Raw genomic sequence first — 18,899 nt, 5'->3', positions numbered from 1 at the left:
GTTATGTTTTTTTCCTCTTTTATCAATTTCTTTCAGCTGTAAATTTACACATGGGCAACAGGAAAAAAAAAGTCACCTACCACACAGGCCTGGAGGAAACAGTTTAATATTGTTTCAAGACCCTTACCACTAAACTATCAAATCAATATGAGTTAAGGAGATGAATTATTTAAAGCTCACCAGCTTTTAATTAGCAATCTCCTTCTGAACTATGGATCTGGTTGCATGTTGATGGAATGTACCACTGAAATGCTACTTCTTTGCTTGAGTAGAGGCTCATTTCAGCCATTCCATAGGCTGGAATTGTATAGAAGCTTTTTTACATTATTATCCTGATCTTCTTCAAGCCATTTATCTCCTCTCAGATGTTTTATAGAAGTGTTTGTAATGGCTGTTCTTACCACACTAAAGCCACAAACATTTCTACAATACAATCTGTCACTGTCTTTAATTACTTGTACATCTAGCAGACTGTCATTAGCTTGTTTTCCCTGCTGGAAAGTTGAATACACAATGATGGTTATTTTCTCCAATTTTCTTGACTGTCTTTTACTTGTAAAGATTTTTGCTTCTTTATTTTACTTAGCCAAAAGGTGTTGTTTGTGGTGTGAAACACCACCCTATTATCCATGGGCGCAACACACTGAGGTTAAATGTTTCCCTTGTGTCTGATGAGAGCTAAGCAATTAGTCTAACCTATAAACCAGGTTTTCTTCTTTAAACAAGGTTTTTGTCTTTTAATACTGTATTATTGTGAAAGATGTGCATGTCCCCCGTTCCCCCCCCCAATGCAACCCAATTTGCAAATAAATAGTTTTTTTAAAAAAACGATCAGCATAGATTTAAAATGAGCATATCTTCTCTGGAACTAGGAGATTCTTGTCTTTTTGTTCCCTGTTTCCCTTTCCCTCTCTATTATTTGATCACCATTGCAATCATGTACTTAAAATATTCCTGTTCAGCTTTCAATATGTTTAAATGTCCCTTCAATGTTGTTAGCTATTAATAGAGTTATGTGATTTTGGCTTAGGATGTTTAATGAAAAAGGGACTATATTTACTTGAAGCAAAATTAATTTTACAATTTAATTTACATTAAAATGGAGCAATCATATATACTTAGAAAGTGATGAAAATTGTTGAATATTTTTTCCTGAACTTTCTTTTTTGATAGAAGAGAATCATTTTAAATTGAAGGTCATAAACCTTTGGATAACTGTGGTATTTCAATGTAGTAAATGAAGGCCAAACAGTCTGATATGATGCAAACATATACCATGGCCTCACTTCAGAAGAAGCTGGCTTTTCCAATTAGGAACTTGTAAGTGGAAAACTTACTGTGGTATATGAAGGACAGATAATAACAGTCATGACACCACTGGATGGATAGATATTACTCTATTATTGCATACTAAGTTTGGCTTTAAAGAATAATTGATCATGTTGGTGAGGGGGGCAGGGAAAGAAGGAAGGAAGAATGAAAGAAAAGAGGGAGGGAGGGAGAGAAAGGAAGGAAGGAAGGAAAGAAAGAAAGAAGAAAAGAAAATCGTAGGAAGAATTGTGGTCAAGGAAAAACAGATTATGGACCACAGTTATCCTGAAATATTATTTGATGAGAGAAGGACTTTAACAATCTTTGCTATAATTTGTTTTGAGTTTGCAAGAGGATATCTGTATACTGTTGGCTCCTATGGACAACCCCTTCATTCTTTCACAATGTTTATATGTGTTTATTAGAAGGAAGCTGATCGGTCTTATCATTACCCACTATACTTCATGGGATTAGTCAGCAGTTAAACCTAAAGCAGTAAGCACAGTGAAACTAATAGTATGTGCATGAAGTTTAGTTCAGTGGGAAAATATCTAATCTCTACCCCCACTTGATTTTCATATTTTGATATGTCATTTTCAGGTATAGGTTTTGTCTGGAAAATTGTGGTGGGATGAACTGTCCAATTTTGAAGTTGTGTTGGTCTGTCTAACCCTAACCCCATTTTTGAATATTTGTCAGATTACATATGTATTCTTGAAATTTCCCCAACAAAGCTAATCTGAATACGTTGTGTTGCAACATAAGGAAAGAAAAGCAAGCCCATTAGAAAGGCCCAAAATTCCTATATTGATCACATGAAAAATACTGGACATTAGTGAAACATTCTAACGATCCATTTGTTTCATAGATCTTTTGCTAAGTATGAGAAAAGGGACTCATTGGTGATTCATATAACATTTTCCCAGTTTTGCTTAACTCTCATTCCAAAAGTACTCACAGCTTATTTTTGCACTATTTCTGCACATCCGTTTGCAGGGTACTACTACTACAATACGTTCCCCAAATATTACCGAACATCTGTATGCAGTTGATTTTTGATGAGATTCTTATTTCCGGCTTTACACTCCTTATTTTTTCTTCAGCAATATTTTTTTTTCTGAATGAGATATATTACGGTTGATTGTCTGATACCATACTGGCATATTTTGGATGCAGTTTCTTTATATCACTGAGAGTGAGTGAACAATGGGCACAAATAACCCTCCCTTCCTTTTCCTTGTTTACTACCAGTAGTTAGCAAAGTAAGAGTCCCTTGGGTTCTGTTCATTCTCCATGCATTCAAGGTTCAAAGACAGCATTTCTGACAAATATCAGCAGCACCTTTTCTCTTGGAAATCATCTTAAATTTTCCAGGCTTTTGGCTTTATGTGATTTACTGGAAAGAACTTGAAATGAAACTGAGTTCTTCTCCTAGCTTTCCTAAAAAGAGAACGTTTGTAAAGTAGGGCTGTGGTCATAGTTGCCAGTGGGGATAGCCAACAAATTCCTGAATACCTCCACTATGTACAAGTCAGAATGGTAGCAGAAATTCTTTTGACTATACCTTTCTATGGAATGGGCAGAGTCTGAAGCAGCCAGGCCCTTCTAGACATCAATGCTCAATGACTCTGAATTCTGGTTATTCAGCCATGCTGAAATGTGGGTGGAGGGTTCAGTGTGCCTATTTTTGCATTTTTCCTCTGTAAATCTTTCAAATGTTTCCTCCCTGGCCATCTGTAAATTAGTACTCATATGCTAGGCTAAGTTGCTTAAACTTTTAAGGCAGAAGCCATCACTGACTACAGAACTATTTATAGCTGGAAGCGAAAGAGTGTAATGCAGGGTGTTTTTTAAAGGTTGCCAGGGTAATACAGTACACAGATAGATATACAGGTAGTCATTGAATTACAACTGTTCATTTAATGACCGTTCAAAGATTACAACTGAAAAAAGTTGACCTACGACCATTTTTTACACTTATGACCATTGCAGCATGCCCCTGGTGACGTGATCAAAATTCGGACACTTGGAAACTGGTTCATATTTATGACAGCTGCAGCGTTTTGGGGTCATGTAATCAGCTTTTGCAACTTATGACATCAAAGTCAGTGGGAAAGCCAGATTCACTTAATAACCATATTACTAACTTAACGGCTGCAACGATTCACTTAGCAACTGTGGCAAGAAAGGTTGTAAAATGGGGCAAAAATTCACTTATTAAATGTCTTACTTAACAACATAAATTTTGGGCTCAGTTGTGATAATAAATCAAGGACTACCTGTATACATTTAATGTATATGTATACTCTAGCAATCATCTCCAGTTTGCAAATCAAATTTAGAAATAGAATGTACATGCCTATCAAGTCAACTCATGTAGCCAAATGACACGTCTAATTACATTGCTGATTAAACCCAGGCAAAACCTCCCTTAGCTCACGGTAAGCCTCATAAGACAGCCTACCTATTTGAAAGGGGTCAACCACCAATATGGTGTGAGATGCAGGTGATACATCTGTATCCTTCTGGCTCCCCCCTTTCTTTTTTCATTTACTTATTGGAAATCTAGGAAGTTAGGGTGTTACATTGTTCCAGATCCTGGGCATTAATTAGGCCTGCAAGAAAAGAAGAGGGATTGTGTGTTTTTAACAGGGAGGTTAATGGGATGCTCACAGAGTAGACAGTTTTAATGAGCTTCAACTTGCTGTGCAGTGAGTTTACTCTTGGTGTTAAAAGGGTCATCCTGCAGTAGCTTGATGTGGATTGTCTCCTGGCCCCCAGTGTCAGAGTGGAGCATTTGTCAGAGTCCAGGCAGGGTGCATTTACTTAGTGACAAGATTCTAATTAACTCCTACCAAGCTGTCCACTCACCAAACCCCATAGGGAACTGCCAAGGTGCAGCCTCTTATCCTTACAAACGCCTCATTCTCTATGGAGCATTTGTTTCGGAGAATTGGTGTATATGTAATTGATGTTTTAACAAATTATCAGTTTAAAACATAAATAAGATTAAATGGTCCATTTAATTTTATGAGGTGTATAAATAAACAGTAATTTTTAAAGAGCCAAAAATACTGTGTTTGAACTCAGTTTTTTGATTCAGGGAATAAAGTTTTGAAAAGTACACTAGATATTCTCTCTCTCCCCCTCCTCCCTTCCCCCTCCCCCTCTCTCCCTCCCACTCCCTCCCTCTCTCCCGCTGTCCCTCCCACCCTCCCTCTCTCTGTCCCCTCTCCCCCCCTTCTCTCTTTCCCTCCCTCCCTCTTTTCATACATAGAGAGAAAGAAAGCATAGTTCTACTGTGATTATTAAGTAAATAACTCATAATTGTTAAATACGATATCATGTGAGCTCAACTTGCAATTTTATTGCTACTTTCTCCATTATGGTTGCTTGTTGGAAGCCAGCTGAAAAGCATGCAGATGGTGACAACATGACCACAGGATGTTGCAACAAATACCTGCCAGTTTTGAAACACCCAAATTGCAATCATGTAATCAAGATAACACAATTATCATAACTACTGTACTGTATCATAAGTACTGTTGCTGAGTAATTTTATAAAACCTGATTCTAAAACTCAAAATAATTTTGTTAAAAAAGTAAACAATTCTGTGTATCTCTGTACAAAAATTTCTAGCTCACATTACTCACAGCTATTCTACCTAAGAACATATGAAATCCTCTAAAATATGCTTCACTTATATGCCCAATTGCTTTAGTCATCTGTGAATCCATTGCCATATCATTATGACAGGATTATCAAAACCGGAAAACCTTATTTGTCTTTACCTTCCACTATCAAAACTTTTCCAAATTCCAACTTAAGTTTATTAAACAATAAACTAAAATTTTAATACCATATTTTTGCAAATTACAAATGTTTATGATTTGATCTTCTTAGAAAATTGAATCCCCTTGTTTTGGAAAAAAAAGTACAGTGGGAATAGTATACTATAAAGACTTATTTCTGTTGCTCAAGCTTTCTTAGAAGGGAGCATTTAGAACTGCTGTTCATGGTCTAGGACAGTGGTTCCCAAACTTTTTTAGTCCACCGCCCCCTTGGTGCTACAAACTCATCCTCAATGCCCCCCACCCAGGGGCGGGATTCAAATTTCTGTGGGTGTGGCCTAATTTGAGGATGTGGTTTGTTAGTCATGTGACTGGGTGGGCGTGGCTTGCTGGTCACATGACTTGGTGGGCATGGTTTGGTGACTGGCAAATCAAATACAAGTGGTCCTCACTTAATGACTGGTTGCTTAGCAAGTGCTCTAATTTATGACTGGCCTCCCCAGAACTACTTGACCTGTTTTTGGAGTTTTGACACCTATGCACGCGCGCGTGCACACACACACACACACACACGCACTCCCTTCTAACCCTGCTGGAGCAGGTCATTGGACTAGAATCGGCAAAGCATTTCTGATTAGATTCTAGTAGTGAATAAAATCTAATCAGAGATGCTTTGCCGATTCTTGATTTGTTTTATTTGTATCTCTTTATTTTATGTTGCTGAATTGCATTGACATGTGTGTCCCTTCTTGTGCACAACCCAGAAGCTTTTGTGATTCTTTGCAGCAAAAATTACCGACCTCTGGCTTTGCTCTACTTTTCAAACGCGTTGCCACTGCTGCATTCTAGGTGCCGGCCCTGCAGGTCCACCCCATTGAGCCCGCTGCACTGGAGGGACCTGCCCAAGCAAGCCCGAGTGGAGCGGGGTGAGCCTGGGAGAGGGAAAGAGAGAGAGAGAAAAGAAAGAGAGAAGGAAGAAAAGGGAAAGGAAGAAAAAGGGACAAAGAGGGAGGGAGGGAGGGAGAGAGAGACCTGATGCATCAGATTGAAATGAGGCCTAGTTTAGAGGCCCTTTTCCACATTGAAACATCTTTGCCAGCACCAGCACATTGAAACATCTTTGGCTTCTATTAATTAAACATTTTGTGGACGAAACATGGCTAAGACTATCAGGAAGCTCTCACATTTTGTTGAGACTTTAAACAGGATCCATTGGACCAGACCTCCACCCTAAAAAATTACTTTTCCCCAATGTATTACAGTGCCAATTCTGAAGAAGGCAAAACCAAAATGTACTGGTAAATTACAAGGATAACACACACTCACACACACACACACACACACACACACACTCACTCACTCACTCACTCACTCACTCACTCCCTTCTAACCCTGCTGGAGCAGGTGATTGGACTAGAATACATATCTCATTATATGTCTCCCTCCCTCCCTCTTTATTTCTTTTTCTTTCTGTCCCTTCCTTTCTTTGTCCGTCCCATTTTCTTTCTCTTTCTCTTCTTCTTCTCTCTCTCTCTCTCTCTCTCTCTCTCTCTCTCTCTCTCTCTCTCTCTCTCTCTCTCTCCTCTCTCTCTCTCTCTCTCTCTTTCCTCTCTCTTTCCCTCCCCATTGACTTCGTGAAACCACTCTGTTTGGACTTGCTTGGGCAGGTGCCTCTGGTGCAAGGGGCTCAATGGGGTGATCCTGCGGGGCCTCGCCCCGAACGCAGCGTTGGGAAAGGAGAGCAAACCAGAGCAGCTTTGCTCTCCTTTTCAAACATCCCGCTGCTGCCATGTTCGGGGCAAGGCCCCGCAGGATCACCCCATTGACTTGCACACTCTGGTGCAAGGGGCTCAATGGGGTGATTCTTCGGGGCCACGCCCCAAGTGCAACGTTGGGAAAGGAGAGCAAACCACAGCAGTTTGCTCTCCTTTTCAAACATTCCACCGCCGCTTGAACGCAGCGTTGAGAAAGGAGAGCAAACCAGAACGGCTTTGTTCTGCTTTTCAAACATCCCACCGCTCACTCAACACAGTGGTGGTGAAATTTTTGAAAAAGAAAACAAAGCCACTCTGGTTTGCTCTCCTTTCCCAATGTTGCGTTTGGGGTGAGGCCCCACAGGATCACCCCATTGAGCCCCTTGCACCGGAGCGTGCAAGTCAATGGGGTGATCCTGCGGGGCCTTGCCTCGAACGCGGCGGCGGCGGGATTTTTTCTCACCCCTGAATTGTGCCCTGCGAGGGCCCCACCTCCAGTGCCCCCCTGCCACCTCTTAGCGCCCCCTGCCAGCCCCCTTGCCTCTTAGTGCTCCCCTAAGGCATCCCACCGCCCCCCAGGGGGCTGTACCACCCACTTTGGGAACCACTGGTCTATGAGCTGGTATTCAAGTCATGATCCTTTGCTTAGATCAGTGGTCCTTAAACTGTTTCACTCAATAACTCTTTTTTCCAGTCTCAGATAATGTCATTACCTCCACAAAATCCCCGGACTCTATTGTTTTACACAAGAATCTCAGCAGCAGCAGTCCCAGACTGCATCTTCAACTCTCAAAGATGCAATTATAAATTGTTTCATTATCCCCTGGATACTCCCAAATTATCCCCTTGTGGTAATTACCTCCACTTTAAGAATCACTGATTATGACAACTAGTCTTCAGTTCCCTTCATGGCCCAAGTCACTGTATCCTTGACAGCTCTAAGTGTAATTTGGGAGGCTAAATCAAAATATTACTTGTCCAAGCATTTCTCCAAGAGAGTGTCTCACAGAAACATCAGGATGTTGTTTATATAACAGTAGCCAGTTTAGGATACTCTGTCTATGAAGGGATTCAGTCAAGCTCTACATTTTAGGTTGAAAAGTCTCACTGGTTTGGGAGAGCTTCAAGCATTAACAAATAAATATACAGTTATTAAAGTTGTTCAGCGTCTTCCTGTTACCCTTGCTCTGCATGTAAGTTGCTTTGACAGGAAATCTCACAGCTGAATTACATTTAGTGGTTATAGGGTTACAGGCTGAATATGGTTCTTCTCTCATGTCTGGGCATTCATGTAATTTTTCCCTCCTGTGTTATATGGTTCCAGAAGGGAGGCCTTGGTTAACCATGGGATCTATGGTGGTATGAAGATCCTAGGTGAAGAATGGGATTATTCTACTCTCTAAGAATAGGTCCTTCAGAATTCTTCATAAGCTAAAATATCATGGCCAGATTCATGTCTCCAGTTTCAGGGAGGAAAAAAAGTGGTAAATTGCTTGTCAGGCAACTAAAATAATGATGAACTGCAGTCTGTGGCCAAAAGAGGCCTTGCTACTGCTGGATTACAGAACAAATGAAGTTGTCAAGACAGCTCCTTCCAAATCACTGCTACAGATGTCTGTAATGACTTTGCAATTTCTCTATTTGATATTTCGAATATTAAGAAACATCTTTGATTAATGTCCTGTTTTCTTTTTGATTTGTTATGAATGCTCTTTGTGCTCATGTGATAATGACAAGAATGGACAGTGCCGCGGTGCTGTCCTAAACCAGCTTTGTGAAAAGGGGGCAAACTCTCTTACAGTTGAAAGAAAAGGGCCAAGGGCTCCAGAGTTAAATAATTAAAAGAGACTAAAACAAAAATCAAGAGAAATGTCATTAAATGAGCGGTGTCATTTTGAATTAGTGCTGCTAAAGGTCAAGCAGCTCAAAACAGGTGGAGCGGATGTTCTGTGAGGGAAGCAATATGGCCTACATTTCTGGCAAGGAGGAGTTTCTGTCCAGGATAGAAAAACCTTTTGGAAGCAGAGAGGTGCTTTGCACAACTAATGTTAGCCTGAGAGGGGAGTGAGTTGTGGCAAGACATACAGGCCGAATGTCTGTCAGGATCCAATCAGTGACATGATTCTAATTAACTACCATGAGAGGTGTCACAGTGGGAAAGCTGGTAAGCACCGCCACGCTTTTAGAAAGAGAGAAAAGCAGTGTGACAGTCCTTTTTCTGTATGTGCTCTCTTCTCTGTGAGTGGGAGTGTGTGTAAAGCTAATTAGGCTGGCTGGGAACCTTGAGCTGGTGTTCTTGTGCTTTCAATCATTTAAGTTTTCAAAATTCCTCTGATGGGACTCAGTGGCACAGTGGATTACTGTGCGCAAATGTGACAGAACACTCTTGCCAATGTTCAGCCCTTTTGAGCAGAGATTCAGTGCTTCCTTTTTCCTGGCAGCAGCAGGGGGTATGTTCTTATCACTGCTGTTCCATTCCTGTGCATGTTACAATGGAGAAGGTCCTTCAACTCTTTTCCTATACTTAGCAAACAAATGGGGTGGGGGGTGGGGGATGAAGTGGCAGGCAGTTTGTTTGGGTATTTGTGTTGACTGCTTGCCTTTGTAGTAGTCTGCCACCTACACAGCAAGGTCAATAGGCCTAATAATATTGTGACTGAGGAAAAGAGGATGGAACCAAAAAAAGTTGTGTTTAAGCATTGCATATTCTCTACTGTAGGGAGTCTTTGCAAAATACTGGGAGTATCAATGCTGCTATGTAGCGCCTTCGTGTAATCTTCGGTGTAGCTCATTTTTTAATGTGAGAGGGATGGGATGGGATGAACACTTCAGGGGAGCCATCCTTAGGTATAGGGTTTGAGATGAATCATATGATTTCAAATTCAAAGACATACATATGGTAATTATACGGAGCTATAGTGGAATGATATTTCCACAGTAACTGAAATTTTCCTCTTAAATTTCAGATGTTTTAATTATGATGCTATTTGAGTAAGTCTTGGTGCTCTCTTCCTTGGCATTATGCATCTACTTTTTATATTATATTTCTGACTATTCTAAAATATTTATTTTGAGGAAAACTGTAGTTTCATCCTCAGCCTTTCCCTGGGAAATCCAGTCAGTTAATCTGTAAGGTTTTGTTTTTTTTAAAAAAGCCTAAAACTGTTAAATGGTTTTGATGTGAATATGAAACAGCCTTGCTCAAACATGCACAGATTGCTGTAGATCACATCTTCTGACTGATATTAGGAGAACGGTACCCTTGGATTATTAATAGTTTTTTTTAAATTCAATCTGCACATGCCCAAACACATGTTGCTGTATTTACTGAAGGTGAGAACTGCAGTAGTACTAATGCATTATAAAAGGACGGAGCCATAGTGGATATAGAAGACTGTTATTGGGAAACAACATCACCACATTCAGAGAAACCCACCACAAGTAAAGTTTTCACAAGTATTTTCCTACAAGAAGTTGGCTATGCAAACTTTGTCTATGGGAATCTTCAGTTATCCAGGTCATGGTTGTCCCAAAAGGCAACTGGGCTTTCTCATTTTTCCTTGAAGATGTTTCTCTTCTCATCCAAGAAGCTTCTTCAGTTCTGAAGAAGAAGAAGAACTGAAGAAGCTTCTTGGATGAGAATTGAAATGTTTTCAAGGAAAAACAAGAAAGTTCAATTGCTTTGGGATATGCAAGCTTTGTGATTCCTCCTAACCAGACTTTGTGCACCTGTGTTATGGAATGGCCTTGGTTTTGTCCCTGGGAGAGAATATAGGTAAAGATGGGTTGCTAAAGAATACTAACTCTCTAGGAACCTTCAGTGAGAAAGTATTGGGGGCGGGGGAAGAAGGGGGAGATAGTGGCCAACAAAAAGCACACAATTTCAATTTAATAACTTTCCCTTTCTATGAGTTCCGTGACAGGACCTCCCCCCCCCCCTCTAAGTCTGTACAAGAATCTCTAAGAACAAGGTAATTAGGATGCCTCTGAGCTATGACCCTCAGCAGAGTCCTTGGCTTAATCTTTTTTCTTCCTTAAAGACATCTGTAACTGCAATCTTTGTTTCTTTCCCTGCCTCCCCCAACCCCCCCCCCTTCCAACCTTGTCTGTCTCCATATCTCCTGTCAAACCTCTGCAGAGGTAAATGACAAAGAAATCAGAAAGAGAGATCAATGCAGTTCAAATTAGCACTCGGAGATAGACTGTGCTGGAGATGTCAGAGCCTGACCCCTGTTGATCCTGCAGCCTCCACTGGTGATATTATGCAAATTGCATCCATCTGGCAAAGCTAGTTCAGAGAAGTGAGGATGCCTGGTGAGCAGAGAGGGAACCAAATGGGAGGTGTTTTGAAGGTCTGACTATTGTTGCATTTGGATAGCGTTGGGAGAGCAAGGGTGACTGAAAATGCGAATGCATGAAATTAATTTGTCTCCAGAATGCCTAAGAACCAAACTCTAGATGGGAGTTACATAAACTTCATTTTGATTTAGCTTTTATTTTATTCTTTATTATCTATCTGCTTTTAACAAAAACAACAATGAAAACAATCACCATTCCACCATCACCACTGTAGTCTTGTTTAATCAATATTTACAAGTCATCATTACTACTGGCAGCCGTGTTAAGTAGAGAAGAAGAAAATAGAAGTGACTTGCCCCCACTCCTGTCAGACCCGAAAGAACACTCTGCTTTCTGATTCCAACAAAAATAAGAAAAGAGATAATAGAAACCTCAAATTATGGTGATCGCCTTAAGTCGGAAAATACAGTCAGATTGTCTCTTAATGAGAAAAATATGGCTGTTAGTTAGTGAAGGAGGAGGGACTAGACCTTGTTTCAAGATCTGTACTTTCTGCATCAAAAAAGAAACTGGCTGCTTTATTTCAAAATCCTGCTCCTCAGCCTGATATTAAAAATAGTTGTTAAAGGCTTTGAGTAGCCAGACAATTCTCTTTAACTTCATACTTTCACTCCTTTTTTCTCTAGGAAAAGAAAAAGGCTGGGTTGGAGAAAAATGAGTTTCCTTCCTTTGGGGCTGGATAGTGATGGCGGTAATAGTAAGCTGTTTCTTGCTATCCAGAGTGTGCTTGCAAAAATGTGCTCTTTTGAGCCCTCTTCTCTCATGAATTGCCTAATGAGCACCTACTGTCATAGTGGGCTGTTAAATAGTTCACTGTGCTAAATGGGTATAGGTTCTCTTCCGTTTGAAGTTAGTATTAGAAATTACCAAATGATGGACAGTCATCAAAGTATTCTAGATTTTAGTGTTAAAACGTAACCTGTTGAAAATGAATCACATTATCTCTGTATTGTGATGTTTTACCTCTTAAGGTATTTGGCAGTGTTCATGTCAATATGTATACTGTGAGATTTCCATCCAATTTTGTTCAAGGATTTGAGGCCCAGAGAAGCATTGATTATTCCCATCTCCTTTTATTCTCTCTGCTGTGGAACGAATAAAGGAAAAGTTGAAAACCCAAGCTCCGAAATCTATCCTTCTTTCTTCAGGATTACACATACTTTCCAAATGCATCTTTGGAATTTTAATGTATCCTAAATGATGCACCTTTGTTATGCTTTCCTTTGCCTTTCAGTTCCAGTGCTTATGAGAGACAGTGTAGTACTCAGAATCAGAAAAAATGTCATTAAATCGGAACATGCTTAGATGAATTAGCTTGATAACCTTGGGACAACCTACTGATGCTACCTCAGTTCCTCATTGACTATATGGGAAGTTACAAGGCTGTTACAGGATTATGAAAAGATAATAAGCAAATCTGCTTATCTCTTGATGGTATTGCAATTTAGTTAAGAAAAATGGGGGAAGAAGTTTCTATAATATCAAAGAAGTTGCAAGTCATTTTTTATACTTAATAATTCCTGTAACTACATTTTTGTAGATTAAAAATCGCTTTTCTAAAGATCGTGTGCATGGTAAGTCATATGTCAACATAAACAAGAATTAAGTTAGCAAAAACCTATTGAGCAACACCCCATTAATTAATTATTTTAAAAAGAGGTGTTTTGTTAGGCTCATGAACAAAATTACCCATTACAGATTGAGAGGCTGAAATGTTGAACTACAAGCATAGTTTAAAACAATGGCAATTTATGAATTATTGAAATATGTGTAATAACTTATATGTATCATTTATGAAATTTGTAAAAATAAAGTATTTGTAAAGTTCTTCAGAATATATACAGAGCTTATTATTGTCTTATTTTAACACCTACTTTTAAGGTGAGCTCTGTGATATTGACCGCTATCTATTTATGCTCAGAACAATGTTATGCTAGATTAAAAGCATGAAGCTGTTATATGCATACATGGTCAAACTAAGCTTTTCTTTTAATCTTTTTAACTTATTTATACTCTCATCATCTGTTTGCTTGCTTCTGTTTTCTCCACATGACCTTTGCTACCATAATCTCTGGGTGAAATTCCTAGTATGTGCTGCCCATATGCGTATTCAGGGTCTAGAAGAACCTTATGTGACAGGAGCCGCTTCATCCTCTCTGACCTCTCCGTGGGATTCCTGTTTTCTTGGAGAATCAGAATTGTTCTGTCTGTTTGTGAAGCTCTCTGGAGTTTTCAATCATTGGTAACATTCCACAGCAGAAACCAAGCTTAGCAACAAGAGTGTTTGACCTGAGTCAATCAGTTTTTCCCCGCTATCATTAAGATCTAACAAAGTCTCTGTTCAGGGCTGTGCTGACCGTTCCTTCCTGACTTCTCTCTCTTGAAGCCTCCACTCAGTTCCTTCTTGCTTAAAACCAAAGCGTTGTGCTAATTGGCTTTAAGACTCACTGCCCTATGTCCTAGGTAGTCTGTATAAAATAATGAACTTGGAGTGTTTTTAGTAGCTGATCACAACTGTATTAGTCCCTAAATGCTAACAAAAGACTGACAAGGTGGGTCAGGTACTCTCTTACTGGAGTAGCTTTTGTTGAAAGGTGACACAGGCTTTAAAATATCACAGAACTCTTTTACTGGTCTGGGAAAGTTTCCCAACTTTCCAACTTACAAACATGAAAGCAGGTAAATTTCAGTGACCTGAACAGTAAATTTCAGTGACCTGAATTCATGTAAAATCTGATAGCCTGAGCATAGCCATTGTGGATCTCAATTTTCTTACTAGAACTAGGTACATGGCATTAACACAAGCTGTTGATTTAAATGACAGATTTTTAAGCTCAGTTGTATTATTTCTTTATCACAAGGAGCTAATTGTATGGAGCATAGGAGTGAAAAATGGATGTGATAACCTTTGCACATAGTTAGTTGATTCCTGAACAAAAGCAAGAGAGAGAAAGAAAAACATTCCCAACTTCTAATCATGGTCATTTTAAAACATTTGCAAAAGTTTGGCAGCAAACTTTTACCTAGAAGCACACGACATCTTTCTTGCCTTTTATCTGAGGTTCTCACTTACTGTGTAGTTGAAAAACAAGGGTAATACATTTAACTAACCTACTTAATTATTTTGATGGAATGTCTTAATAGACCCTGGGAATATGGAGAAGCCAGGCTTATAAAAAAGTTTCTTTAGGCCAGTGGAAGGGGGAAGTGTGACAAACAGACTTGGAGTAACTGCACATTATTATGCTACATATAATGTCTGTGTATATTAGAGTATTGTTTGGACTTTTATGATTCTTTTACATTATTCTGCTAGTATTAAAATATTTAATGAAATCAGGATGCTATTAGGAAAGAGGGGAAATTACCATCTTGAAAAATTAGATAACTGGATCCTTTAAGCCCCTGGCATTTAACTCTTATTATTAAATGCTAGGTCTGCTGATAATAATTGTCACCTCATCCAATTTGCAATACTGAGGCTTGGATAGTGTCTCCACTCCTACATGAAGCCAATGGCCAAGGTCATCCTCCAAAACTAGGTCAGATATTACAACATGCTATTCCAATTTCCACCAGGATAACATGGTTATAATTGCACTGAAGAAACAGGTTACAAGGAGTACCATCTCTTTGTCCCTCTTACTCTGTTTATTAAATCAATTAAATATGTGAACCAGTCAATTAAATATGTGAATAATGTTCACATTGAATAAATAACAGTAAAGAACTTGAAAAATATGATTCCTTATATAGCTTGATGGTATCTGGGCAGTCTACAGTTAAAAGAAAAAGGGGTTATATTCAGTGGTGGGATTCAACATTTTTAACTACCGGTTCTGTGGGCGTGGCTTGGTGGGTGTGGCATGTCGATACTGCAAAATCTCCATTCCCACCCCACTCCAGGGGAAGGATACTATAAAATCTACATTCCCTCCCCATCCCACTAACCTGCTTTCCAGCTCCATTCTCCTGTGCAGGGCAACAAAATTAGACCCAGCCAATCAGCTGGGACTGGGGAGGCAGAGAATAGATGGGGGCAGGGCCAGTCAGAGGCAGTATTTGCCAGTTCTCCAAACTACTCAAAATTTCCGCTACCGGTTCTTCAGAACTGGTCAGAACCTGCTGAATACCACCTCTGGTTATATTGGATAGCTAAATAAAGATGTTGACCTTGTATGTGGCAGCTTTGAAAAGGATGAATTCCATGCTAGGAAATAAAACTTCCAGTATTCTGGGCCCTTATGTAAAACTGTGGAATATTTGGATACCATGTTTGAAAAATGTTAAAATATAATAGAGCTGGAAAAAGTACAGAAAGGGGCAACCAAATTAATGGGGACGGGGAGCAGATACCTTCCTTACAAGAAAATATTGGAATATTCGTACTTTTCAGTTCAGAAAAAAAAGTGACGAAGGGAGATAGGATCAGGGTCTATAAAGTCAAGCATGACATGTAGAAATTGGGCACAGAACAGTATACCCTGTTTCTCAGAATACAGGGGCCAAGAAGCATCCAATAAAGCTGAATGGGAGATTTAGAGGACACAAAAAAGGGACATCTTTGCACAGCCCTTAATTAACATAGTGATCAGCACTGACTTACATGGCTTTAAAAGAGGATTTGATAAATGTATGGAAAATAAGTGTCAAGGTCTATTACACTGAAGAATAAGTGTAACCAGTTGCGCAGATGCACACATACCAGCGGTGGGATTCAAAAATGGCCCAGGTTCTGGATGGGCGTGGCCTACTGGGACTTCCAGGAGGGGCATTTTTCACCTTCCCCAGGGTCCGGAGGCCCTCTGGAAACAGGCCCATTTCCGGACTTCCAGAAGGCTCATTTTTCACCCTCCCAGAGCCTCCGTGCGGACCCTGCACGTACCTACTTCCAAAACGGGACACGTGGAGACTCCTGGGCAGGGCAGAGTAGGCAGGGCCAGCCAATCGGTTCAACTACTGGTTCGGCGAACCAGGTATAACATCCTGCTTTAACATCCCGTTCACCCGAACCGGTTCGAACTGGCTGAATCCCACTCCTGACACACATGCATAGTATGTAGACACATTTGGAATTGTATAACATAAAAAAAAATATTGAGAGGGGAAATGTAATTATTCAGTTTGTATTGCATTGATTTTTATGTATTTGCAATTATTTTTCTCTCTATTGTTCTTGTTTGGGAAAGCTGACTTAAATCCAGAGTTGTTTTCCTTTTGAGAAAATAAAGAAATTTATTGAGACTAAATTTAGCAAGATGGGGCCCTAGACAACACATTGTAGAGAAAATTTATCTGCTAAACAAATTTGTCTTAGTCATGCATATTCATTACTTGGTGTGGGTAATATATGATGATTTTTGTAGTGCAAAAGTATAATGGAAGAACAAATATAAATATATAGATTTTCATAATGCTTAAAACATAGAGTATGGAGAAATTTTCACCTCAAGTTTTATATCATTGAATAGTGAGTATGCTCTTCATTGCTTGATGCTGCTTATATGCATAAAACAGTCTTCAGTAGCGTACAGTGTTCCAAGAACTGATTTTCTGGCATAGTGCATGCTTCATAGGACAGGCACTTGATTAAAATTTGCTTTTCTTAAAAATAGACACCACAGAATTCTTCTTCTTCTTTAAAAATGTATCACCAATAACTGACTAAATCAGCTTTACTTTATTGTTAGGATCTTCATTTCTATCCGTACGAATATATATCAGTGCAGAAGCTGGTTTTTAGGTGGTATGGGGTATTTGGGGAGGGGATTGATATTTGTGGATCCTTAATTTTAAGACAAAGTGGGGACCATTACATGAGAAAATGGGAAAAAAGCATCCTGCTAGCATTTTTTCTAGTTAAAGCAAGCAGTTTGCATATGGTGCACTTTTAATATAGATGGGCAAGGTATTTTTACTGTACTCCGTCACTAGCCTCCTTAATGCATTTCTGACACATTTCAGTGCCTATTCCAGGATTATAACCTGCTTTTGAAAGTTATCAAAAAACAAAATTGGAGACACATAGCATGCACGTGAACATCTATGTTTTATCAATAAAACTGACTGTGAATAAAGAATAGTACACTAATCAATTAGTACCAGATGAGATTCTGGCTTCAATCTGAACTATAAGCCCTTAAAGGATTATAAGTGATTAATTAGCAGCTTTAATGCCCTTCCTTTCTTCTTCCTTACTTTTTCTAGAATTACAGGCGGGCAGTTTGTTCATATGAAAAGCAAGAATTTGTCTTAGTTAGCAGAAATGTACTTCTAATGAATAAATATTGCCCAGTAGTGTATTTTTCACACTATAAGAGACACTTCCCCCCTCAAAAAAATGGGTGGAAATGTCTGGGCCTCTTATAGAGTGAATATTGCCAAAGCCCTGACCATCAGCCGGCACCCACCCTTTGGCTTCTGCCTCCCAGCAGTTTGCCTCCTTACAGCAAACAGCCTGATTTAACATGAGCAGCTGATTGGTGGCTGGATCGACCTCCTGGAATATGGCCCATCAGCAATTTATTTGTTTGTTTATTTATTTATTTTGTCAAGCAATTATAAGATAATAGGTATAAGTATAAACATAGTTATGGATACATGAAATGGTACATATAAGAAAAATTAAAAAAGAAACAATAGGACAGGGACGATAGGCACGTTGGTGCGCTTATGCACGCCTCCTACAGACCTCTTAGGAAAGGGCTCACCCCTTTCAATAGGAGACAGTCTAAGGTTAAAGTTTTTGGGGTTTGGGGAAGAAACCACAGAGTCAGGTAGAGTATTCCAGACATTGATCACTCTGTTGCTAAAGTCGTATTTCCTGAAATCAACTTTGGTGCAGTTTACCTTGAGTTTGTATCTATTGTGTGCTCTTGTATTGTTATGGTTGAAGCTGAAGTATTCATTGACAGGTAGGACATTGCAATGTATAATTTTATATACTATACTTAGATCGGAACGAAGGCAGCGTAGTTCTAGGTTTTCTAGGTCTAGAATTTCGAGTCTGGTGGCATAAGGTATTCTGCAACGAGTGGAGGAGTGGAGAACTCTTCTTGTGAAATATTTATGGACTTTCTCAATTGTGTTAATATCAGATACGTAATGCAGGTTCCAGACTGATGAGCTGTATTCAAGTATTGGTCTAGCAAATGTTTTGTATGCTCTCGTTAGTACTGTAATATTACCAGAAAAAAAGCTACATAGGATTAGGTTAACAACTCTTAATGCCTTTTTGGCTATGTAATTACAGTGGGCTTTAGCATTTAGATCATTAGATATGAGAACTCCAAGGTCGTTGACAGAGTTTGGATCATCAACAAGGTCTTGACTATTCAGCTTGTATTTTATTTTCTGATTTTTTTTGCCAATATATAAGACACAGCATATATTTGTTGAGATTTGAAGTTGCCATTTGTTTGACCATTCTGATACATAGTCGAGTCTTTTTGAAGGGTAGCAGTATTGTCTGTGGTGTTGAATAGCTTTACATCATCAGCAAAGAGAACACAGTTGCTCTTAATATGATCACAGAGGTCATTTATGTAGAGTATGAAGAGAGTTGGTCCTAGAACACCACTGTTGACAGGTACAGAATTTGATAGGATGCTCCCAATTTTGACCATTAGTTGTCTGTTTGACAGGAATGCTTCTATCCAGTTATGCAGGTGTCCAGAGATACCA

At 39.3% G+C, this 18,899-nt stretch overlaps 1 protein-coding gene across 2 annotated transcripts in view; it reads left to right on the top strand.

Moving 5' to 3' along the window:
- The window catches only part of ERI3 (ERI1 exoribonuclease family member 3), a 235,324-nt gene that overhangs the window by 157,509 nt on the left and 58,916 nt on the right, over positions 1-18,899 (top strand). The window lies entirely within an intron of this gene.

Source organism: Notechis scutatus, chromosome 3, assembly GCF_049901735.1.
Source record: "Notechis scutatus isolate UNSWTSFEM ecotype Mainland chromosome 3, rNotScu1.2, whole genome shotgun sequence".
Classification (NCBI taxonomy): domain Eukaryota; kingdom Metazoa; phylum Chordata; class Lepidosauria; order Squamata; family Elapidae; genus Notechis; species Notechis scutatus.
Note: the sequence above shows the minus strand (reverse complement) of the source record. Positions and strands in the feature narration are given on the sequence as shown.